Genomic DNA, 25,383 nt, shown 5'->3' on the forward strand with positions numbered 1-25,383 from the left:
ACAAGAGCTGCTGGTGCAATGCTGAATGCGGAGAACGTATTGCTCTCCGCATTCAGCAATGTCTGTCGGACATGATCCGCTGATCAGATCATGTCGGACATACATTAGTTTAATAGGCCCCTATATCTCAAAAAATAGATTTATATGTGGTATGCAGTAAATTTCATGTTGGATATCACCATAGCGCTAAAACAAGGGTGCACTAAGCAGATGGTGTACAAGTATTGGAGTCCTTCAGTTTCAGGTTTTGCAGCCTTTCTTTAGATTGCACACACACACACATATATATATATATATATATATATATATATATATATATATATATATGTGTGTGTTTAGTATTTATAAATGAAAACTTAAGAACATAATTAGTAGATCTATACAAATATAATTTCATAAATCATCCTCCCCCCATCCCAGCTGCCTCTGTGTAAAACTATTTTGGTCTTATTTTGACAGCCAATTGCAAGAGCACCACCCTCCCTAGCAATACTGTTCAATGTTTACATTTATCTGACATCTGATCTCAGCTGAAACCCTGCATTTGTAGTGACATCCAATGTGATGGAGAAGTAGCAGCATAAGAGGGTAAAAAAAACAAACAAAAAAACAACACTGTTTCACACGGAGGAAAAAGAAAAGAAAAAGTAAGTTTATAAAATAAAATGATTGAGGTTTAAGAAATTATATTTATATAGATCTACTATCTACAAAGTAAGTGTAATAAGTAGCAGTTTACAATGTCCTGAAGCAAATAAATAAATGCATTAGATTTTTGTATTGAAATCATGCTTTCATTTCCATAATAAATAACTTATACGAGTCATAAATGCTTATATATACCTGCTAGGCGATTACTGATCTTGTGTGGTCTATATACAAACATATATACAAATTCAAAACTCAGCATAAACTCTACAAGCATTTTGATCTTGTATTGACACAGCATCTGTCCGCTCTCACCAAATTCAGTTCAGGCTATTTGTTTTTCTACAGCACCATAGTGAGCAGCATAAACACAATGCAATTTGAAGCTTAAAGGGACATTAAACACTTTGAGATAGTAATATAAAATGATAAATTGTGTATATAAAAACAAGTCTGCAATATACTTTCATTATTTATTTTGTCCCCCTTTCCTGTAATTCCATTCAGAAACTGTGAGATTTTCAGTTCCTGTTAGAATAGGAAGTGCAGAACACTGTATGTTCAACGCAGCCATTGGCTGCACACTCTAGTGGCTTATTTAAACCTGTCCCTAATTGGCCAGAGCAGAGAAGGTAACCTAAGTTACAACATGGCAGCTCCCATCGTTTTATAGACACTAAAACGTTACACTTACTTAGTTAATATTTAAAAAGTTGATGAAACTTTAAAAAATACATCTAAATGTTATTCTCAGACAAATCTTTTCCAGAATACATAATTCTATCTAGCATTTATTAAAGGGGCAATAAACCAGAAAATAATGTTATATAATTCTGCACATAGTGCAGAATTATATAACATTATATTAGTGCTAGCTTTATGTAACATAATATTGCCGGTGAAATTTTTATTAAAAAAGATGGTTTTTCAGACCCGCCCTCTGTGCCCTACTGAGCGGGTCTAGTTTTCCCTCTGAGCGCATCTGGGCAGCTGTCTAGTCACAGCCCGGCCCGATCGCGCCATTACACTCAATGTAGCTCGCTCCCGCTGTCAGACAGAGCAGGTGCAAGCTACATTGAGTGAAATGGCGCGATTGGGCCGAGCTGTGACTAGACAGCTGCCCAGATGCGTTCAGAGGGAAAACCAGACCCGCTCAGTAGAGCACAGAGGGCGGGTCTGAAAACCCTCTTTTATAATAAAAATTTAACTGCCAATATTATGTTACATAAAGCTAGCACTAATATAATGTTATATAATTCTGCATTATGTGCAGAATTATATAACATTATTTTCTAGGTTTACTGGCCCTTTAAATGTTTAGTGTCCCTTTAAAGGGACATGAAACCCATGAAGGTAGAACATACAATTTTAAACAACTTTTCAGTTTACTTCTATTATCACATTTGCTTCATTCTCTTGGTATGCTTTGTTGAAGGAGCAGCAATGCACTACTGGTTTCTAATTGAACACATGAGTGAGCCAGGGGTGGGCAACTATAGGCCTTCCAGATGTTATGGACTACATCTCACATGATACTTTGCCAGCATTATGGCTGAAAGAGCATTATGGGAGATGTAGTGCATAATATCTGGAGGGCCGATAATTGCCCACCCCTGGGGTGAGCCAATGACCATCGGTATATATATGCAGCCACCAATCAGCAGCTAGAATCTATGTTCTTTACTGCTCCTGAGCTTATCTAGATAAAAATTTCAGAAAAGTATAACAAAAGAAGGAAGCAAATTAAATAATAGAAATAAATTGGAAAGTTGTTCAAAATTGTATGCTCTGTCTAAATCATGAATGTCTAATTATGACTTTACTGTCCCTTTAATATCTCCACATCTACTGCTTGGCATTTAATTAAAGAAAATCAGAAATATGCAATCCCATAGCTATCTAACTCTAGCTACTTTTAATGAGCATATGTACAGTAGTTTTTGCTGTAGCTTTGGCTAAAAATCATTGTATGGACATATTAAAAATGTCAACTTTTCTACATCTTACTAAAAATGCACAATCTTCTACTCAAAACTAAAGTACCAGATTAAAATGTTTGTATCCATTTAAAAATGATTAGCATCTTGCTTGAATTCCTATGCAGCCATAGATAACTATATAAAGCATATGCCAAACAGGATTAAAGTGCACTGCTAAGTAATGTCTGAAGCATCCCCTTTCCCCCAAGGGGTTAAATACAAAATATATGTGGTTTGCATCCTTTCCACAAAAACTGTAATGACTTTGCAATTCCTGTAAGCAGCACATATAAACCTATGCCTGAATAACCTGTGCGTGCCACCACAAATATTCTCAGTATGAGGACGACTGACAAAACAGGTGCTAAAAGATTTATGTAGTGTGCAATGCATATAGCCGAATCTCTTTGGTGTTTAGCATAAGGCTGTAATGCACCAGCTGCCATACATTGTAGAATATATTAGCACGGTTTGGGAAGAATTTACTCTTGTGGCTTCTGGTATATGTTAACAGGAACGTATATTTATTGCATAAACCTTTTTTGAGGAAGCATGCAATTACATGTTATTACTAAGGGGGTGGTGCATATTTCCTTTTTTACTTTTGACTCAAAGGTGAGTATCATATAAACATAATACCACAAAAACAAAACAAAAAACACATGTAAGCAGAGAAATATTTCTCCAGTTAACAGAAAATATAGTCCCATATCAAGAATGATTAAATTCAGATTATATGCACTAAACACATTATTAAATATTATTATAGAATTATTTAGACACTAGTCCTAAAGCCTGTTTACACGGGCCATTTTTTTCAGTACAGCAGTTCCACCACTTGCTCTCTCTCTCCCCCTCTCTTTTGTGCTCTCTCCCCCTCTCTTTTGCGCTCTCTCTCACTCCACTTCTCTTTTGCTCTCTCTCCCCCCTCTCTTTTGCTCTCTCCCCCTCTCTTTTGCTCTCTCTCTCCCCCCTCTCTTTTGCGCTCTCTCCCCCTCTCTTTTACGCTCTCTCCCCCTCTCTTTTGCGCTCTCTCCCACACTTTTGCGCTCTCTCGCTCCCCCTCTCTTTTGCTCCCTCTCTCCCCCTCTCTTTTGCTCCCTCTCTCCCCCTCTCTTTTGCTCCCTCTCTCCCCCTCTCTTTTGCTTTCTCTCCCCCCTCTCTTTTGCGGTCAATCTCCCACTTCTCTTTTACGCTCTCTCTCTCCCTCTCTTTTGCGTTCTCTCTCTCTTTTGCACTCTCTCTCTCTCCCCCTCTCTTTTGCGCTCTCTGTCTCCCCGCTCTCTTTTGTGCTCTCTCTCTCCCCCTCTCTTTTGCGCTCTCTCTTCCCCCTCTTTTTGCACTCTCTCTCCCCCTCTCTTTTGCGCTCTCTCTCCCCTTTTTTTGCTCTCTCTCTCCATCCCTCTATCTTGCTCTTTCTCTCCATCCCTCTCTTTTGCTCTCTCTCCCCCCTCTCTTTTGCTATCTCTATCCCCCTCTCCCCCTCTCTTTTACTCTGTTTCTCTCCCCTCTCTTTTGCTCTCTCTCTATTGCTCTCTCTCCCCCTCTCTATTACTCTCTCCCCCCTCTCTTTTGCTCTCTCTCCCCCTCTCTTTTTATCTCTCTCCCCCTCTCTATTGCTCTCCCCCCCCTCTCTTTTGCTCTTTCCCCTCTCTTTTGCTCTCTCTCCATCCCTCTCTTTTGCTCTCTCTCTTCCCCTCTCTATTGCTCTCTCCCCCCCCTCCTTTTGCGCTCTCTCCCCCTCTTTTGCGCTCTCTCGCTCCCCCTCTCTTTTGCTCCCTCTCTCCCCCTCTCTTTTGCTTTCTCTCCCCCCTCTCTTTTGCGGTCTCTCTCCCCCCTCTCTTTTACGCTCTCTCCCTCTCTTTTTGCGTTCTCTCTCTCTTTTGCGCTCTCTCTCTCCCCCCTCTCTTTTGCGCTCTCTCTCTCCCCCCTCTCTTTTGTGCTCTCTCTCTCCCCCTCTCTTTTGCGCTCTCTCTCCCCCTCTCTTTTGCACTCTCTCTCCCCCCTCTCTTTTGCGCTCTCTCTCTCCCCTTTTTTTTGCTCTCTCTCCATCCCTCTCTTTTGCTCTTTCTCTCCATCCCTCTCTTTTGCTCTCTCTCCACACTCTCTTTTGCTACCTCTTTCCCCCTCTCTCCCCTCTCTTTTGCTCTGTCTCTCTCCCCTCTCTTTTGCTCTCTCTCTCCCCCTCTCTATTGCTCTCTTTCCCCTCTCTATTACTCTCTCTCCCCCTCTCTTTTTATCTCTCTCCCCCTCTTTATTGCTCTCTCTCCCCCCTCTCTTTTTCTCTCTCTTTCCTCTATTTTGCTCTTTCCCCTCTCTTTTGCTCTCTCTCCCCCTCTCTTTTGCTCTTTCCCCTCTCTTTTGCTCTCTCTCTTCCCCTCTCTATTGATCTCTCCCCCCCTCTCTTTTGCTAACTCTCCCCTCTATTTTGCTCTCTCTCCCCCTCTCTTCTTTTGTTCTCTTTCCCCCTCTCTTTTGCTCTCTCTCTTCCCCTCTCTTTTGCTCTCTCTCTTTCCCCCTCTTATTTTCTCTCTCGCCCTCTCTTTTGCTCTCTCTCTCCCCCCTCTCTTCCCTCTATTTTGCTCTTTCCCCTCTATTTTGCTCTCTCTCCCCCCTCTCTTCTGCTCTTTCCCCTCTCTTCTGCTCTTACCCCTCTCTTTAGCTCTTTTTATCTCTCCCCCTCTCTTTCTATCTCTCTCCCTTCTCTCTTGCGCCGCCCCACCGCCCCTGCCACGTCCGACCACGCCCCAGACCATGCCCGGTCACGCCCGGCCACGCCTACGCTCCCGTCCGGTCACGTCCATGCTCACGCCCAACCGCAGCAAACAGCATGTCAGGTGCTGTCTCTACTGCGCATGACAGCTTCGGACAAACACACTTAGAGAGAGCAAAAGGGAGAGAGCAAAAGAGAGGGGGAAGAGAGAGTGCAAAAGAGAGGGGGAGAGAGAGCAAAAGAGAGGGGAGAAAGATAGAGCAAAAGAGAGGGGGGATAGAGAGAGAGCAAGGGGTGGGACCGCTGTACCCATGCCCGCCCGACCACACCCGTGCCCCGCCCGCGCCGGTCCGGCCATGACCACTCCACGCCAGATGCCAGGTGAGGTCAGTTGTATTAAGGCCAGGTGTGTTTGTCCTCGCGCGCAGTCTCTACTGCGCATGACAGCTTCGAAAAAACACACTTGGCCTTTTATTTTATAGGATATGTTATAACCTTTTGCAGCCAAATACATGGCCATATACCTTTGAACCCTTATAAATATTTTTAGTAACATTTCTATGACTATTTTTTTATCAGATAGTGTTCATATGAGTGCAACTGTTTATTTTAATGTATTTTGTTGTGTTTGGTGTATTTTTATTGTATTCCTAACCCTTTGTGCAAGGTCTTCAGTCCCGCTAACCCAATGCATGTTAAATTAAATTCCGCTCGAGCAAACACGTTTAGTTTTAACTTCTAAAATGTGCACAAATTAACTAGCCCAATTTACTTGTATTATCTAAATTGCTTTCTTTTTGTATCCTTTGTTGAAGAGCATACCTAGATAGGCTTAAGAGAAACAATGCAATAATGGGAACTAGCTGGTGATTGCACGTACAGTATATGCTTCTTGTCATTGACTCACCTGGTATGTTCAGCTAGTTTCCAGTATTTAATTGCTGCCCCTTCAACAAAGGAGACTAAGATAATGAACACATTATTATAAAAGAAGTAAATTGGAAATTTGTTTAAAATTGCTCTGTGTATCATGAATGGGGAAAAATGTGTTTATTATCACTAATATTGGTAGAAGGGACTGTGTTACAAAAATTGTAACAGAGTTAGAAATTACTGCAATCCATGTTAAATTGTGCCAAGCGCCTAATTCCAAGGTATTGGAAGAAACACCAAGTTCCTGATTTCTTAATGTGGGTAAGAGAAATGAATCATGTACTGTCTTTAGAAAAAGTGTACTACATTTACATGGGCAAGCAAGACTTCAATGCAGATATACTATACATATGGGAGCAGAGAGAATAGTTACACTACAATCAGTGTATATATTATATCTAGTACTACCCCCATTGTTGGGGTGTTGGGGACACGATCTGCCGAGGCTTAGATTTTTAGATTTATAGATTTATAGATTTACAGATTTATATTTTTTCTAGGTATTGCATTACCAATGTACTTTTTGTATGATTCGCTATCACAGCTACTGTATTTTTCGGTCTGTACCTGATGTTTGTAAACAATCCATGTTGGATTGGCAATGTTGCATTCCATGTTATGTTATTCTAATTTATAAAAAAAAAAAAAAAAAAACTGTTTAATGGAAAAAAAAATTGTAACAGAGTTGATACTTGGTGGGAGGGGATCAGATGAAAAGTAATATACAAACATTGGAGGATTGGTCAAATGACTAGGATCTATAGTCCAACATCAATTAGACAAAAATATTTATGTAGAAAATAAAAATCTAAAGGTTATTTACAGACTTAAAGGGACATGAAACCCAACATTTTTCTTTCATGATTAATGAGCATGTGATTTTTTTTTTTTATATTCATTTTTTATTGTATATTTCAACATGTTTAAACAAATACATTTGATTTCAAAAAGAGTAAGTAAAGTAAGTTAGGCCAGCAATTGACAATTCAAGTATTCCTGCATATGAGCAAAAGAGAAGGTAAAACAAGAAAGAACAAACATAAAACCCTCTAATATTTTCTAAGCTTTTTCTGGCCTCTGATAGCCTAAAAAAAAGAAAATAAATTAACTCTATTAATCCTTAAGTTTTAAGGTTATCCTGTTGAAATATTTTTATTTGTAATTCCATACAATTACTAACCCTAAAAAACAAAAAACAAAAAAACAAACAAAAAAAAACAAAAAAAAGAACTGGCAACTCAAAACAAAAAAAACAAAAAACCAACCAAACAAAAAAAAAAATAATAAGGGGAAGGATTCTTCCTCCTCAGTCCTCCCTCCTCCTCCCCCCCTACCAACTCTCCTGAGTCCAATCCATTCACCAAAGCCCCAGTAAAACCAGCTCTGTGTTTTGAAAGGGGAATATAATATACTCTATTTCTGTAATCGGGAGGGATTTAATAAATGGTGCCCATTTACCAAAGAATTTTCTGATGTCACTCTCATTGTTGATGTTCGTATCACGTTGCTCTAAAATGCATTGTTTTTTAAGGTCATTTTTTATTTCTACCACCGAAGGTAATTCTTTCGTTTTCCATTTTTTAAATATTAGGTATCTGGCTGCTAAAATGGAGACACTTATTATCTTTTCGTTCAAATGTTGTTCTGCCTGATTGTCGCAGCAGAAAATGATTAAGCTTGGTGACAACTCCAAGGGAGAAATCTTAAGAGAGGTGTTAATCCAAAATTCAAGTTTACGCCAGAACTGACTAATCAGGGGGCATTTAAACATCATGTGTGTGATATCAGCTGCAACCAGAGAACATTTCGGACACTTTTGAAAATTCGGATTCTGAAGCTTATGCCCTTTTTCTGGTGTATAATGAAATTTATGTATCAATTTAAGATGCGCTTTTCTCCATGTTGCTGAGAGAGTGGCCTGAGCAACTTTGTGAATGGATTTTTGAATGCATTTACAATCAACATGCTCTAGTGCCATGATTAGTCTCCAGTCTTGAGCAATTTTCTCTAAAGTACGTTTCCCCTCTTGAGCTCCTAAAAGATAGTAGCAGTAAGAGATGGACATGCGGCCCTTCTTAACTAATGTAAGCCAGTCCTCTAGGTCACCCAGCTCCCAGTTCCACTCACCCTCCCTCAGTAACCCAGATACATAATGCCTTGCTTGCAGAAAAGCATAAAACTCCTTGTTAGAGAGATTGAAGCTGTTTTTAATTTCTTCAAATGTTCTGAGACACTTATTCTCTTCATCGATAAATTGTATTATCGTTTTTAGTCCCACTGAATACCACTTTTTAAAGATAGCTGAGTCTAGACCAGCTTGAAATAATGGATTACCCCTTAGGGGAAGATATTTGGAAACTTTGCAATTAAAGGAAAGAAGCTTCCCTATCCTCCACCATGCCTTTAATGGGTTAAAAATCGCTTTAATTTTCTTGATTCTAAGTGGCATGTCCTTTGGAGCGCAATGTAATAGTGCGCAAGGTAAGTATGGATCACAGATGCTCTCTTCCAATGCATTGTTTAGAACATAATTATTGCCGGAGATCCAGTCTGTCGCAATACGTGCTAAGAAAGAAAGATTATAAAGCCGCAAGTTAGGTAATGCAAATCCTGCAAATATCTTGGCTTGTGTCAATTTATTCAGGGCTATCCTAGGTTTTCTCATTTGCCATATGAAGCTTCTAAGCCAGCTGTTTAGGCTTCGAATGTCCCTATCAAATAGCATTAATGCAGTATTCTGTAATATATACAGCAATTTAGGAAGAAGTACCATTTTGAACAGGGCTATCCGTCCTGATATAGAGAGGGGTAGGTTTTCCCAAGTCCTTAGTTTATCTTTAAATATTGTCAGAATTGGAGGGATGTTGAGGTTATATAGGTCAAGTGGATTCGTAGGTATTACTATACCTAAATACTTAAATGAGTCCTTAACTATTCTAAAGGGGCTGTTCAAGGAGGAGTCTTTGTTTTTTCGGAGCCAATAGATCTCTGATTTGTTTACGTTTGTTTTATACCCCGAAAATAACCCAAATTGGTTAATAATTTGTAAGAGCTTGGGTATATTAACTCGAGTATTTGACAGATAAACAAGGATATCGTCCGCGTATAAGGCTAATTTCATCTCCTGTTTACCTATCTTAACACCTTCCAGCTGGGACCTGATCTTAATAGCCAGTGACTCAATAGACAGATGGAAAAGGAGGGGAGAAAGGGGGCAGCCCTGTCTGGTTCCTCTGTTGAGCACAATTTGTGAAGAGACAATGTTATTGACGATTATACTAGTGGAAGGAAGGGTATACAAATTTAAAATAAATTTTACAAAGTTGCCTTTGAACCCAAATTGACCCAGCGAGGTGAAAAGATGGTCGTGCTGTATAGAATCAAAAGCCTTTTCCACGTCAATTGCCACAATAGCTAAGTCTGGGGTATGTTCCCCTTCCTCCCTCTCCTCCCTTTCAGCATTAAAAAAGTATTCTGTTACCACTAGGACTTCTCTAATTTTAGCTGAGGAATTCCGTGAATTTAGGAAGCCTGCTTGGTCTTTATGTATGATATTTGGTAATATCACTTGCAATCTTTTGGCCAAGATAGACATAAAGACCTTGTAGTCCACATTTAGTAGAGCTATTGGTCTATATGACTCCCTTTGTGCTGGATCTTTTCCACCTTTAAGAATAAGAGTTGTATAAGATGCTGAGAAGGCTTTCGGTACCGGTTTCCCCTGGGTGTACATAGCATTGTATGCCTTATTGAGATGGGGCACAATCTCTAACGACAGCATCTTGTAAAATTCACTTGGTAAACCATCGGGCCCAGCGGCCTTATTAGTGGTAAGTTCAGAAATCGCTTTCTCTATTTCCTTCAGCTCTATCGGAGTATTAAGGGTTTCTACTACTTCTGCAGATACTTTGGGGCAGCTAATTTTGCTCCAAAAATCCTCTGCCTGAGATAGATCAGATTTTCTTGGAGAATATACCTCTTGGTAATATTTAGTCATTTCTTTATGTATATCTGTACTTTCTGTATAAAACTTCCCATCAATAAGAAGTTTTTCAATAAGTAATGACTTTCTGTCGTTCCTAACCAGGTTTGCAAGTAATTTGCCAGATTTGTTTCCATATCTATATAGTTTGGATTTTAATTTTAAATCTGACTGGGTTTCTTTGTATATTGCAAATGTGTCTTTATCGTTTTTGGCCCTAATGTAGCTTGCCCAATTGATCGGGTTTTTGGTCAGAAGTAGGCGATTGTACGAGTTGGTCACCGCATTATTTGCACTATAGGAAATAATTTCGCCTCTTATAACTGCTTTGGCCGCTTCCCAGAAAATTAGGGGGCGTTCCCAGTATTCCCTATTACATTGAACAAAATCCTCGAATTTTGTCCTCAAATGTACTTTAAATTTTATATCTGATGCTAAGAAGGAGGGAAAGTGAAACCGCACAGAGCCCGACCCAGAGACTGCTATTATATCTAGTACTACCCCCATTGTTGGGGTGTTGGGGACACGATCTGCCGAGGCTTAGATTTTTAGATTTATAGATTTACAGATTTATATTTTTTCTAGGTATTGCATTACCAATGTACTTTTTGTATGATTCGCTATCACAGCTACTGTATTTTTCGGTCTGTACCTGATGTTTGTAAACAATCCATGTTGGATTGGCAATGTTGCATTCCATGTTATGTTATTCTAATTTATAAAAAAAAAAAACTGTTTAATGGAAAAAAAAAATTGTAACAGAGTTGATACTTGGTGGGAGGGGATCAGATGAAAAGTAATATACAAACATTGGAGGATTGGTCAAATGACTAGGATCTATAGTCCAACATCAATTAGACAAATATATTTATGTAGAAAATAAAAATCTAAAGGTTATTTACAGACTTAAAGGGACATGAAACCCAACATTTTTCTTTCATGATTAATGAGCATGTGATTTTAAACAACTTTCCAATTTACTTCTATTATCAAATTTGCTTAATTGTCTTGGTATCCTTAGTTTAAAGCATATCTAGGTAGACTCAGAACCAGCAATGCATTAATGGGAGCTAGCTGCTGATTGGTGGCTGCACACAAATGTATATTTTCATTGATTCACAAGATGTGTTCAGCTAGCCTCCAATTGTTCACTGTTGCTCCTTCAAAAAAGGATACCAAGAGAATGAAGCAAATCTGATCATCAATTAAAAAATTGTAAAGTGTCTAAATCTTTAATAAAATAAAACATTTGGGTTGCATATCCTTTTAATAATAATTTACTGGGAAATAGTATTTCGAATTATGTGAAATTTGGTAAGCACTGTAATAGTGTAACAAGTAAGGCCAGTAGCATGCTTGACTATATAAGAATGGGAATTAACAGCAGAAAAAGTATGATTATTATGCAGCTCTACAGATCACTAGTTAGGCCTCATCTTGAGTATTGTATACAGTTCTAGAGGTCATCTCCCCAGAAGGATATAAATAAACTGGCATCTGTTCAGAGAAACCACAAATGTTTTTCTTTCATTATACAGATAGAGCATACAACTTTAAAAAACTTTCCAATTTACTTCTATTATCAAATGTGCTTCATTCTCTTGGTATCCTTTATTGAAGGAGCAGCAATGTACTACTGGGATCTAACTGCACCCACCAGTAAGCTTGTCATGTTTAGGTATATATAGGTATATGTGTGCAGCCACCAATCAGCAGCTAGCTCCTAGCCTACGTAGGTATGCTTTTCATCAAAGGATACCAAAGACCAAAGCATATTAGATAATAGAAGTAAATTGGAAAGTTGTTTAAAATTGTATGCTCTATCTGAATCCTAAAAGAACATTTTTGGATTTCATATCCCTTTAATTACCTAAAATATGTATAGCTTAGAGAAGAGAATAAAAAGAGATGGTATGATAGAATGGACTTCATAAAACTGAAGCTAAATGTATTTTTGAAAGGTAGTAGGTTTAGGAGTAATTTACAGAAAGGGCGATTGGTTCATGAAATAAACTTTCAGTAAAGATGGTAAAGACAAACACTGTGGGAGACTCTATCTATAGGATAAGTATAAGGCTATGAACTAATTAGCCTTACACCTTATAGGAAATATGGACAGACTTGACAGCAGATAAGAACCATAGGCCACTCAAAATCTATATTTCTGTCACTGAAACTAAAACACCACTATGGAACCAACATAACTATATTCTCCTAAGTCTGGTTAGGTTTTCAGTGTACAAGCAATGATTAGATATGTGCAATTCGCTTCGGATCGATTCGGAAATTCGGAAAATTCAGCAAATTCGGAGATTCGGATCGAACCGAATTTCCGAATTAAAATACTGCTGAATTTACCGAATAAATCCGAATTTGTTCGGATTTATTTGGTAAATTCGGTTGGCAATAGATTACACTAGTATTGTACAGTATATTAGGTTATATCACTCTGCTATGGGTTACACCTAATATACAGTACATAATACTAGTCTAATACACAGCACACATACCGAAATTCCGAATTTCCGAACCAAATCGAACCGAATCCAGCCGTTTTTTTTCGAATCCGAATGAATCTGAAACGAATTAATTCGAAGTTTTCCGAATTCAAATCGATCCAAAACGAAATTCGAAAAACTCTGAATCGATTCGAACCGAAACAAATTTTTCGATCATGCACATATCTAGCAATGATCCTGTGGAATATAGATTGTATTGCTGTTTAACATTGGCTTTGTGGTATAGGGATAATAAGATGCCAAGGATATAAAACTGTATCTCAAAGGGACGATGCAAGGGGATTTTAAAGGGACATGAAACCCCAAATTCTTCCTTCATTATTCAGATAGAGCAAACATTTTTAACAACTTTCTTATTTACTTCTATTCTATCTAATTTGTTTCATTATCTTGGTATTATTTGTTGAAGGAGCAGAAATACACTACTGGGAGAAAGCAGAAAGCCAATTACAAAATGCTTGTATGTGCAGCCACCAATCAGCAGCTTCTGAGCCTACCTAGGTATCCTTTTAGACAAAGGATAAAAAGATAAATAAACAAATTAGATCATAGAAAAAATGGAAAGTTATTTAAAATTGCACACTCTATTGAGATTATGAAAAAAAAAATTGGGTTTCATGCCCCTTTAAGTACTTCTTCTCTGGAAGTATAAATATTAACACATTTATATTTATATGGATTGAGGTGGATGTTGGACACTTACAAGCCCTTTACAAAGAATTATATAGAGTAAGAGGGAACTAAAGCATGACGAACTTTACAACATTTCTCCAGGGATGTCTTCTCTTCTGTGATGTGATACAGATGACATCATATATATTTTGTCAAGTATGCTAAGGCATAAATGTGGAATGGAAAGTTAGGGACTAGAGGTGTTATACATTTGAAAGTGTTCAGAGATTTTAGGATCCATATTTTATGTAGGAATAAGAGTAATGCAATGCTTGTGCTTTAATCGAGTCAAGAAGACTATGAGACTGATGATGACTGGTAGTGTAGATGTAGCGAGGGGGGTATGCATTTGTTGGCGGGGTGATGTGAGAGGTTATGTGGGGTGCAAAGATGTTGATAAGTAAGTTGGGGTTGAAAGATAAGGAAAGATGTGTGTAGGGAGTGGAAAGGTAATTAAGGGTTCATTGTGATGAAGAGGTGTGAGACAGAGAGACGACAAGTGGTGTGGTGTGGAGAAGGTGTTTTAGATATGTGTGTGGTGGTGATGTGAGCTGTGTAGAGATGATAAAGTTGGTGAGGTGATGAAATGTGTATTGGGTGATGGAGAGGTGATGACAGGTAGTATATTTATATAAGTCTTGTATAAGTGTGGAGAATTATATTTGTGTTTGTATGGAAATGAAGCATGGGACAAAAAAGGGTAATGAGATTTTTTTTGGAGTTTTTGATATGATGTTAGTTATAGTTAACGGGACAGTAAAGTCCAAATTAAACTTTCATGATTCATATAGGGCATGCCACTTTAAACAACTTTCCAATTTACTTTTATTATCAAATTTGGTTTATTCCTTTGGTATTATTTGTTGAAAAATAAACCTAAGTAGGCTCATATGCTAATTTCTAAGTCCTTGAAGGCTGCCTCTTATCTCAGTGCATTTACACAGTTTTTCACAGCTAGAGGACATTAGTTCATGTGTGTCATATCAATAGCATTGTGCTCACTCCCGTGGAGTTATTTATGAGTCAGCACTGGTTGACTAAAATGCATGTCTGTCCAAAGAACTGAGAAAAGGGGGCAGTCTGCAGAGGCCTATATACAAGGTAATCACAGAGGTAAAAAGTGTATTAATATAACTGTTAGTTATGCAAAACTGGGTATTGGCTAATAAAAGGATTATCTATCTTTTTAAACAATAACTTTTTGTTGTTGACTGTCCCTTTAATTATGCATATTATTGTGTTAGCTAAAGACAAGTCTGAGGTTACAACTGATCAACTCAGTAGTTATCAGATTAAAGTTCCAAAGAAAATGAATAGGCGATGAGTGGTATGGGAAGGTTAGAACCATGATGCAAAAATGTGTGAGACTGGAGAGGTGACTGGTGAAGTGGAGGTCATAACATATATGTAGAGGATGGACATGTATTGAAAGGTCTAAGGGTAAGTGAGGTTTAGGTGGGTATGTAGGTGGAGAGCAATTGTCATGCAGCCTTAGCTTCCAGTGCTGCTGCTCTTATTTGTCATTAAACATAAACTTGCATTGGACTAATATAGCATATGTTTAAAATGTTATCATTTACTGTCATTATTAAAATAATGTTAAAAATAATCTGTTTAAGTTTAGCAGAACACATACTTCATTTTATAGTGCAGACTCTAAAAATGACAAAAATGGAACAGCTGCTACAGTTGCTGTTTGGACACCACACCCTGATGGTATACATGTGAAACTCACCACATGCATATCTGAAATGGTCTTGAGTTGGGGAGAGGTCAACATATTGGTAACTGCGTCCCTGAAGTAAAAGAATAAGCTGTGACCTTGGGGACTAATTAACAGCATTAATTATGACTTCTCAATGGCACATGGCAACATTCTAAAAATAAAAATAAACTATTGACTTTGTTATTTATATGTGTGCGTGTGTGTGTATATATATATATATGTATATATATACGTATATATACTTTACACACACACACATATATATATATATATATATATATACATACAATGTTATAGTTTGAGAGCTGATCTATAGTGATTATGTTAGTGAGGAGAAAAACCCCAAAAGTACATCAAAAAGAAGTTGTAAAGCTGCCCTTAATTTGTAAGTTAGTGCCTTTTTTTATGTCCTAAACTCACAGCAGAGCAAGGAGAAGGGTAAAGTAAGAAGAACGAGAGGTTAAAAAGAAGTAATAGGTAGTACTAGAAGATAGAAGAAGAGATTCTCCACCAATACCCACTGCATCCTTTGCGATCAACATTCTGCACCCACAAATATTATGGCTAGAAGATGTGTGATGTAATGGATCTTAAAGAGACATGAAACTGAGCATACACTTTTAAACAACTTTTTAATTTACTTATATTATCTAATTTGCTTAGTTTTCTTGGTATCCTTTGTTGAAAAGCATAACTAGGTAGACTCAGAAGCTGAAAGCTAGCTGCTGATTGGTGGCTTCACATGCACGCCTTTTTTGATTGGCTTAGTGATGTGTTCAGCTATTGGGAAAGTTGTTTAAAAATGTATGCTCTATCTGAATCATGAAAGAAACATTTGGGGTTCACGTCCCTTTAAAATGTAAATAGACAGCTTGCACAAACCAGTAACACAATAAAAGATACTAATACAGTCATACTAAAATCTTGTACATACATTATTCATGACATATTGCTAGGAAATACTTTTTGTGTACAATTACTACATCTGACTTGTCTCTGTGGACAGACATGAGATCTGATCACATGACCAGTAATAATAGCATGCAAGTCTATACCATAAATTTGTCAGCTTTGCCAAAAGTCATCATATATGTGCCTATAACAGCCAAGGTAAAGGTGCTGCAATTTCAAAGCAAACCACAGACAGTGTCATCCTTTTCCACTGACACATATTAAAGGGACATGGAAGTCAAACCTAAACTTTTATAATTCAAATAGAGTGCACAATTAAAAAACATACTTATATAATCAAACTTACCTGTTTATATTGGTATCCTTTGTTAAAGGGACATGGAACCCAATTTTTTTCTTTCGGAATTTAGATAGAGCATGCAATTTTAAGCCACTTTCTAATTTTACTCCTATTATCAATTTTTCTTTGTTCTCTTGTTATCTTTATTTGAAAGAGAAGGCATCTAAGCGAAGGAGCCAGCCAATTTTTGGTTCAGGACACTGGACAGCACTTGTTTATTGGTTTATCCACCAATCAGCAAGAACAACACAGGTTGTTTACCAAAAATGGGCCGGCATCTAAACGTACATACTTGCTTTTCAAATAAAGATACCAAGAGAATGAAGATAATTTGATAATAGGAGTAAATTAGAAAGTTGCTTAAAATTGCATGCTCTATCTGAATCACAAAAGAAAAAAATTGGGTTCAGTGTCCCTTTAAACTTCCCATGAAAGCCTACCTGTTTAGGCCCAGGAGCAAGGTTGGGTTTTCAGTACTATATAGCAGTAGTGTTTACAACAATGTTATACTTCTGAGCCTATTTCACTATAATCTCAGTGAAAAGATAAGTTTTATCATAGATAGCAAAATAAAGGTACATTTGATAAGTAACCTCTATTTTGACTTCATGTCCCTTTAAGGTAATAAAAACTGACATAATTTATTAAACATTTATTAATAACCTTTTTATTTGCATATGGTTACATTGTGTGTTTTTTTTTTAAATTCATATAACCAACATGTTTTTTTAAATTATATATATATAATGTTATATAACCTTTCTAATAATTTTAAGGGCAAAATGTATCCTGATTGCAGGTGGATAAGAGAACCTGTGTATATGCAATTGCCACTTGCGATGCTACATTGTGTGGCGAAATTTAACATTGCAAAGAGCAGGGCATGTCAAATCAAAGACTCACGTTAATATACACTGTGAACTCTTGCACATGCTCATTAGGAGCTTGTGCCTCAGAAAGTGTGCGTATAAAAAGATTGTGCACAATATGAAAATGGTAAATTGATAATAGTAAATTGGAAAGGTTATAAAATTGCATGATAGTTTGATTTTGACTTTAGTGTCCCTTTAATTAAAGCAAATTGGTTTTGATGTGAATGATACAGTTCTTGTGACCTTGACTGGCTGTATACAGCATGGGTATTCTAAATCCTGTCACCAGAAGGAGCAGACACTATCTGTTATATATTACAAGGCGTCAGCAGTGTTCAAAAATAGACATGAAAAAACTTATGTACTGTAGGTGAGTTCAGCAAATGGAAAGACAATAAAGATTTTTCATACCACAGAATCCAGACAAGTCAGGATATCATTTAAGAATGTAATGAGTTCTTGAAATAAATTGTAACAGCGAACAACTCCCAAATGATCCATTAAGTTATCTTCACCTGCAATGTGACTAAATACTATAATCTCTTACTTAATGTATGAACCGTTTACCTTTTATATATTGGCTTATGGAGAGGTAATGATATTGTGATTCTGTCTGCAAACTAATATTCATAAATTAAATGTATATACATGTTATAGTTTGAGAGCTGATCTACAATTATAATTCAATAAAATAATTGAGGCTTAAAAGGGCAGCATATTCTCCTACTCGCACACTAACTCTCGCGCTAACTTGTTGTATGCAAAAAGCCAAACTTTAACTATCCTGATAAATACTTATTTCTATATATATCTGATGGTATTTTGGTATATATACACATCGGCCACTTTATTAGGTACACCTTGCTGGTACCGGGTTGGACCCCCTTTTTTCCTTCAGAACTGCCTTGTTTGTGGCATAGATTCAACGAGGTGTTGGAAACATTCCTCAGATATTTTGGTCCATATTAACATGATAGCATCACACAATTGCTGCAGATTTGTTGGCTGCACATCCATGATGCAAATCTCTTATTCCACCACATCCCAAATGTGCTCTATTGGATTGAGATCTGGTGACTGTGGAGGCCATTGGAGTACAGTGAACTCATTGTCATGTTCAAGAAACCAGATTAAGATGATTTGAGCTTTGTGACATGGTATATTATCCTGCTGGAAGTAGCCATCAAAAGATGGGTACACTGTAGTCATAAAGGGATGGACATGGTCAGCAACAATACTTAATTGGTACTAAGAGGCCCAAAGTGTGGCAAGAAAATATCCCCCACACCATTACACCACCACCACCAGCCTGAACCGTTGCTACAAGGCAGGATGGATCCATGCTTTCATGTTGTTTACGCTAAATGCTGACCCTACCATCTGAATGTCGCAGCTGAAATCGAGACTCATCAGACCAGGCAACTTTTTCCAATCTTCTATTGTCCAATTTTGGTGAGCATGTGCGAATTGTAGCCTCAGTTTCCTGTTCTTAGTTGACAGTATTAGCACCTGGTGTGGTCTGCTGCTGCTGTAACCTATCTGCTTCAAGGTTCGATGTGTTGTGCATTCAGAGATGGTATTCTGCATACCTTAGTTGTAATGAGTGGTTATTTGAGTTACTGTTGCCTTTCTATCATCTCGAACCAGTCTGCCCATTCTCTTCTGACCTCTGACATAAACAAGGCATTTTCGTCCACACAACTGCTGCTCACAGGATATTTTTTCTTTTTTGGACCATTCTCTGTTGTGCAAGAAAATCCCAGTAGATCAGCAGTTTTTTAAATACTCAGACCAGCCCATCTGGCACCAACAACCATATCACGTTAGTCACTTAAATCCCCTTTCTTCCCCAATCTGATGCTCGGTTTGAACTTCAGCAAGTCATCTTTACTATGTCTAGATGCCCAAATGCATTGAGTTGCAGCCATGTGATTGGCTGATTAGCAATTTGTGTTACCAAGCAATTGAACAGGTGTACCTAATAAAGTGGCAGGTGACTGTGTGTATATATATATATATATAAATACACATGCTTATACAGTACTGAGCAAAAGTCTTAGGCCACCATTAGATTTGTTGTTTTAGCAAAGTTTTAATGACCATCGATAACGAAATTTATGCTTACCTGATAAATTTCTTTCTTTCTTGACACTGTGAGCCCACAGATCATCTAATTGCTATTGGGATATTCACCTCCTGGCCAGCAGGAGGCGGCAAAGAACACCACAGCAAAGCTGTTAAATATCACCTCCCTTCCCTCCAAATCCAGTCATTCGACTGAAGTAAAGGAAAGAAAGGAAGCAACAAGGTGCAGAGTTGCCTGGGGTGTATAACATAACAAAAAAAAAATCAAAAACAGGGCAGGCTGTGGACTCACCGTGTGAAGAAATAAATAAATTTATCAGGTAAGCATAAGTTTCATTTTCTTTCTAATGACACAGTGAGTCCACAGATCATCTAATTACTTTTGGGAATCAATACCCAAGCTAGAGGACACAGATGATAAGGGAGGGACAAGACAGGGAACCTAAACAGAAGGCACCACTGCTTGAAGAACCTTTCTCCCAAAGGAAGCCTCAGCCGAGGCAAAAGTATCAAACTTATAGAATTTTAAAAAAGGGTCTAGAGAGGACCAAGTTGCAGCCTTGCAAATCTGTTCCACAGAAGCTTCATTTCTGAATGCCCAGCAAGAGGAAACAGCCCTCGTAGAATGAGCCGTAACCTTCTCAGGAGGCTGCTGTCCAGCAGTTTCATAGGCAAAGCAAATTATACTCTTCAGCCACAAAGAAAGATAAGTAGCCGTAGCTTTCTACTCCTTACATTTCCCAGAGAAAACTACAAACAGAGAAGAAGACTGACGAAAATACTTAGATGAACCACGTCTAGGTTGTGCAGAAGACGTTCCTTATGAGAAGAAGGATTAGGACATAAAGAAGGAACAACAATCTCCTGATTAATGTTCCAATCTGAAACTACTTTAGGAAGAAAACCTAATTTAGTATGTAAAACAACTTTATCCGAATGAAAAATAAGGTACGAAGACTCATACTGTAAAGCTGAGAGCTCAGAGTCTTTACGAGCAGAAGAAATAGCAACAAGAAACAAAACCTTCCAAGATAACAATTTAATATCTAAGGAATGCATAGGCTCAAACGGAGCCTGCTGAAGAACCTTAAGCACAAGATTAAGACTCCATGGAGAAGTAACAGGTTTGAACACAGGCCTGATATTGACCAAGGCCTGACAGAACGATTGAACATCTGGAACCTCTGCCAGACGTTTATGTAACAAAATAGACAAGGCAGAAACCTGACCCTTCAAGGAACTTGCTGATAAAAACCTTCTCCAAACCTTCTTGGAGAAAAGATAAAATCCTAGGAATCCAAACTCTACTCCAAGAGTAGCCTTTGGATTCACACCAATACAGATATTTTCGCCATATCTTATGGTAGATTTTCCTGGTAACAGGCTTGCGAGCCTGAATCATGGTCTCAATGACCGAATCCGAAAAAAACGCGCTTAGATAAAATTAAGCGTTGAATCTCCAAGCAGTCAGCTTGAGAGAAACTAGATTTGGATGAAGGAAGGGCCCTTGAAGTAGAAGGTCCTTCCTTAGAGGAAGCTTCCAAGGGGGGAGAGATGACATCTCCACTAGATCTGCATACCATATCCTGCGAGGCCACGCCCGGAGCAATGAGAATCACTGATGCTCTCTCTTGCTTAATCTGAGTAATGACTCAAGGAAGGAGAGCGAATGGAGGAAATAGGTATGCAAGACTGAAGTTCCAAGGAATTGCCAGAGCATCTATCAGAACCGCCGGAGGGTCCCTGGACCTTGACCCATACCTTGGGAGCTTGGCATTCTGACGAGATGCCATGAGATCTAGATCCGTCTGTCCCCATTTGAGAATCAAGTTGGAAAACACTTCCGGATGTAATTCCCATTCTCCCGGGTGAAAGGTCTGTCTGCTCAAAAAATCTGCTTCCCAATTGACCACTCCTGGAATGTGGATCGCAGATAGACAACAGTTGTGGGTCTCTGCCCACTGAATATTGATATAAGCCACTGAGGTTATGATGTCCGACTGAAATCTGATAAACCGGGCAGAAGCTAACTGAGGCCAGACCAGAAGAGCATTGAAGATTGCTCTTAGCTCTAGAATTTTTATGGGGAGAACAGATTTTTCCCGAGTCCATGTCCCCTGAGCCCTTAGGAGGCCCCAGACTGCTCCCCAACCTATCAGGCTGGTGTCCGTTGTCACTATCACCCAAGTAGGTCTGTGAAAAAAGGTTCCCTGGGAGAGATGATCCTGAGACAACCATCAAGGAAGATAATCTCTTGTCATCTGATCCAAATAAATTTGCGGAGACAGATCCGCATAATCCCCATTCCACTGCCTGAGCATGCATAATTGCAGCGGTCTGAGATGGAAACTAGTAAAAGGAATAATATCCATGGCGGCTACCATCAGACCTATTACCTCCATACAGTGAGCCACTGATGGCTGAGGGGAGGACTGAAGAGACAGACAAGAATCGAAAATCTTGGATTTTCTGACCTCTGTCAGAAATATCTTCATTAGAGCTGAATCTATTATGGTTCCCAAGAAGACTACCCTTGTAGATGGAATTAAGGAACTCTTTTTCCAGATTCACCTTCCAACCATGAGAACGCAGGAAGGATAAAGGGATCTCCGTGTGGGAGATTGCTAAGTGAAAGGACTAGGTCTTAACCAGAATGTCGCCCAGATAAGGCACCACTGCAATACCCTGTAACCGGAGCACTGTCAACAAAGATCACAGAACCTTTGAAAAGATTCTGAGAGCTGTAGCAAGTCCAAAGGGAAGAGCCACAAACTGAAAGTGTTTGTGGAGAAAGGCAAATCTCAGAAACTTGTGATGATCCCTGTGGATGGGAACATGAAGGTACGAATCCTTTAAATCTACTGTTGTCATAAATTGACCCTCTTGAACTAAAGGAAGAATGGAATGAATAGTTTCCATTTTAAAGGACAAGATTGGTCTGAAGGTTCCCTCTTTCTTGGGAACCACAAACAGATTGGAGTAAAATCCCAGACCCTGCTCCTGTACTGGAACAGGAACTATAACCCCCATTTCGGATAGATCCCGAACACAATGTAAGAACGCCTCTCTTTTTATCTGGTCGACAGATAATCTTGAGAGAAGAAATCTGCCCTTGGGGGGAAAGGTCTTGAATTCTAGTTTGTATCCTTGGGACACAATGTCTATCGTCCAAGGATTCTGAACATCCCGAACCCAAACCTGAGCGAAAAAGGAAAGTCTGCCCCACACAAGATCCGGTCCTGGATCAGGGACCCTTCATGCTGACTTTGATTCATTAGCGGGCTTCTTGGATTGCTTTCCCTTATTCCAAGATTGGTTGGGTCTCCAGGCAGGTTTGGACTGTTCCTGTTTTGTAGAGGGAGAAGAAGGTTTACCCTTGAAGTTTCGAAAGGAAAGACAATTACTCTGAAGTCCCTTCTGCTTATTGAGGGAAGCATCAGAAATTAAAGAATTAGTAAATTTAAGAGCCTTGATCCTATCCTGGATCTCTTTAAGGGGAGTGTCTGTTTGAATGGAATCAGACAGGGCATCAAACCAGTATGCTGCTGCACTACAAACGGTAGCAATACACACCACAGGTTGCCATTGTAACCCCTGGTGAACATACATTTTCTTAAGAAAACCTTCCAGTTTCTTATCCATAGGATCCTTAAAAGAACAGCTATCCTGTATGAGAATAGTGGTTCTCTTAGCTAAAGTGGAAATTGCCCCTTCCACCTTGGGGACCGTTTGCCAAGACTCCTTAATAGAGTCATCAATGAGAAACATCTTCTTAAAAATAGGAAAAGGAGAAAAACCTTTCTCCCTTCCTTAACAATAATTTCTGTAGCCCAATCTGGTACGGGAAAACATTCCAGCATGGAAGGTACATCATAGTACTTGTTAAGTTTGCTAGATTTTTTAGCGTTGACAACAACAGCAGTGTCAGAGTCATCCAGAGTAGCCAAAACCTCCTTGAATAGTAAACGGAGGTGCTCTAGCTTAAACCTGAAGGATACAACTTCAGCATCAGAGGAAGGAATTACACTGTCAGAATCTGAGATCTATGAGAGGGAATATTCGGAGTAGCCACGACCGAGTCAGACACCTTACACACTGATTCTTTAGACTTCCTCTTGCGCTTTCCCTGTAACATAGGAAAAGCAGACAATGCATCAGAAACTGCAGAAGACATGAGAGAAACAATGTCTTGCAACGAGACCCCGGCTGGAGCTTAAGAGGAAGCACAGGGCACTGAATTAATGGGTACTAATATTTGGGACACCTGAGGAGAAAAATGTTGCATATTTTGAACATTGTCAGAAGAATCCTGGACAGCATCCGTCTTAGACAATATTGGCTCAAAAAGTCTATCCTTAAAATTTTAAGTTCTCTCAACACATGAGGAACAAAAAGGAATTGGTGGTTCAATATTAGCATTCAAACATAAAGGACATCTGTAATCTACAACAGAGTCTTTGTCCATCTTAAAGGGACACTGAACCCAATTTTTTTCTTTCATGATTCAGATAGAGCATGAAATTTTAAGCAACTTTCTAATTTACTCATATTATAATTTTTTCTTTGTTCTCTTGCTATCTTTATTTTAAAAGCAGGAATGTAAATCTTAGCAGCCAGCCCATATTAGGTTCAGCACCATGGATAGCGCTTGCTTATTGGAGGCTTACATTTACCCACCAATAAGCAAGCATAACCCAGGTTCTCAACCAAAAATGGGCCGGCTCCTATGCATCACATTCCTGCTTTTTAAATAAAGATAGCAAGAGTACAAAGAAAAAATGATAATAGGAGTAAATTAGAAAGTTGCTTAAAATTGCATGCTCTATCTGAATCATGAAAGAAAAACTTTGGGTTTAGTGTCCCTTTAACAGAATAAATATAAATAATTAAATTATGAACAAATGTAATAAATAAAAAAAACTTTACTGTCTCTTTAAATTTTAATTTTTTTAAAAAAAGAAACTGTTTTATTTTTTGAATGAAAACAAAAACGTTACTGCTTTATTTTTCAAGATATGTGAAATAAAACATCTTAATAACACCTTAATAACACCTCTACACCTCAGCTATAGCTTTGCTGAGGTGCCTATCCTAGCAGGATAACGAAATAACTGATTCTTAAATTCAAAATGGAGCTGTTTCAGAAATGTCAGGCTAGCAAATAACCGTTTGATTTGAAAAACGTTAAGATGCAGATATCTCTCCTCCATATACAGGAAGTGAGAGAAAAAGTGTGCAACAGATACATTTTTACCTCACACAAGCCCTAATAAAACCACCAAAATGAGCCAAGTTCTCCTCAAGTCCCCAGTGCCTGCAATACTGCCATACATAATCCCCCTTACAACACTAGGAGTAATGTATTAAATATCCCTGTTAGGGAAATAGTAAAGTGCCATGTTCTTTCCTGAAAGCTGCTTAAGAAAATAAATTAGCACTTACCTCAATAAATCTGCCTGGCAGCAAGACAGCTCACTAGGTTTGGAGAGGTTCTATCCCTCACATTGACCTGTGGAAAATAATAATAAGGGCAGCAACTTTTATTTAAATATGAGGGAGGCGCAGTGAGAATTATGTCCCACAAGTTCCCTTTGCTTAAAAGCCACCAATGCTCTACTGAAGAGACTGAAATGGACTACAGCTACACCCTGGAGTAAAACAGCACATACTAGTACTGCAAATAAAATAATAAACTCTTGATTGAAGAATCTTTCCAGCACCTAACTTTACCACTTCATTACTCTAACGTAGGCAAAGAGAATGACTGGGGTTGGAGGGAAGGGAGGTGATATTTAACAGCTTTGCTGTGGTGCTCGTTTGCCGCCTCCTGCTGGCCAGGAGGTGAATATCCCAATAGTAATTAGATGATCTGTGGACTCACTGTGTCATTAGAAAGAAATGCATTTTTCTGTCTCTTTATTAAGATACATACAGGAAATATGTACACAAAATATAAAAAAACAAAATGGTTTCTTCAGGCAAAAGTCAGTATTTAGTGTGAC

At 38.5% G+C, this 25,383-nt stretch overlaps 1 protein-coding gene across 1 annotated transcript in view; it reads left to right on the forward strand.

Annotated features, from left to right (window-relative positions):
- The first annotated feature begins 511 nt into the window (after positions 1-511).
- The window catches only part of CWF19L1 (CWF19 like cell cycle control factor 1), a 345,153-nt gene continuing 320,281 nt past the window's right edge, over positions 512-25,383 (forward strand). The window contains exon 1 of the mRNA XM_053718730.1: positions 512-647. The gene's annotated coding sequence lies outside the window, so the exon portion shown is untranslated. The remainder of the gene's footprint in view (positions 648-25,383) is intronic.

Source organism: Bombina bombina, chromosome 6, assembly GCF_027579735.1.
Source record: "Bombina bombina isolate aBomBom1 chromosome 6, aBomBom1.pri, whole genome shotgun sequence".
Lineage (NCBI taxonomy): Eukaryota > Metazoa > Chordata > Amphibia > Anura > Bombinatoridae > Bombina > Bombina bombina.